The sequence below is a fragment of the Aplysia californica genome, unplaced genomic scaffold, assembly GCF_000002075.1.
Source record: "Aplysia californica isolate F4 #8 unplaced genomic scaffold, AplCal3.0 scaffold00412, whole genome shotgun sequence".
Taxonomy (NCBI): Eukaryota; Metazoa; Mollusca; class Gastropoda; order Aplysiida; family Aplysiidae; genus Aplysia; species Aplysia californica.
The window spans coordinates 330,273-331,670 of NW_004797682.1; positions in this window are offsets into that span (position 1 = coordinate 330,273).

The window sequence follows — 1,398 nt, forward strand, 5'->3', positions numbered from 1 at the left end:
TGTGTGTGTTCGCTATGTACGTGAGTGTTTGCTATGTGTGTGTGTTTGCTATGTGTGTGTTCGCTATGTACGTGAGTGTTTGCTATGTGTGTGTTCACTGTACGTTTTCGCTATGTGTGTGTTTGCTATGTACGTGAGTGTTTGCTATGTGTGTGTTCACTGTACGTGTTCGCTATGTGTGTGTGTTTGCTATGTACGTGAGTGTTTGCTATGTGTGTGTTTGCTATGTGTGTGTGTTTGCTATGTGTGTGTTCGCTATGTGTGTGTGTTTGCTATGTACGTGAGTGTTTGCTATGTGTGTGTTTGCTATGTGTGTGTTCGCTATGTGTGTGTGTTTGCTATGTGTGTGTTCGCTATGTGTGTGTGTTTGCTATGTACGTGAGTGTTTTGCTATGTGTGTGTTTGCTATGTGTGTGTTTGCTTGTGTGTGTGTTTGCTATGTGTGTGTTTACTATGTGTGTGTTCACTGTACGTGTTTGCTATGTGCGTGTTCACTGTACGTGTTTGCTATGTGCGTGTTCACTGTATGTGTTTGCTATGTGTGTGTTCGCTATGTACGTGAGTGTTTGCTATGTGTGTGTGTTTGCTATGTGTGTGTTCGCTATGCGTGTGTTCGCTATGTACGTGAGTATTTGCTATGTGTGTGTTCACTGTACGTGTTCGCTATGTGTGTGTTTGCTATGTACGTGAGTGTTTGCTATGTGTGTGTTTGCTATGTGTGTGTTTGCTATGTGTGTGTTTGCTATGTGTGTGTGTTTGCTATGTGTGTGTTTGCTATGTGTGTGTTCACTGTACGTGTTTACTATGTGTGTGTTCATTGTACTTGTTTGCTATGTGTGTGTTCACTGTACGTGTTTGCTATGTGTGTGTTCACTGTACGTGTTTGCTATGTGTGTGTTCGCTATGTGTGTGTTCACTGTACGTGTTTGCTATATGTGTGTGTTTGCTATGTGTGTGTTCACTGTACGTGTTTGCTATGTGTGTGTTCACTGTACGTGTTTGCTATGTGTGTGTGTTTGCTATGTGTGTGTGTTCGCTATGTGTCTGTTCACTGTACGTGTTTGCTATGTGTGTGTTCACTGTACGTGTTTGCTATGTGTGTGTTTTTGCTATGTGTGTGTTCACTGTACGTGTTTGCTATGTGTGTGTTTGCTATGTACGTGAGTGTTTGCTATGTGTGTGTGTTTGCTATGTGTGTGTTCGCTATGTACGTGAGTGTTTGCTATGTGTGTGTTCACTGCACACGTTTGCTATGTGTGTGTTCACTGTACGTGTTTGCTATGTGTGTATGTTTGCTATGTGTGTGTTCACTGTACGTGTTCGCTATGTGTGTGTTTGCTATGAGTGTGTGTTCGCTATATGCGTGTTTGCTATGTGTGTGTTCACTGTACGTGTTCG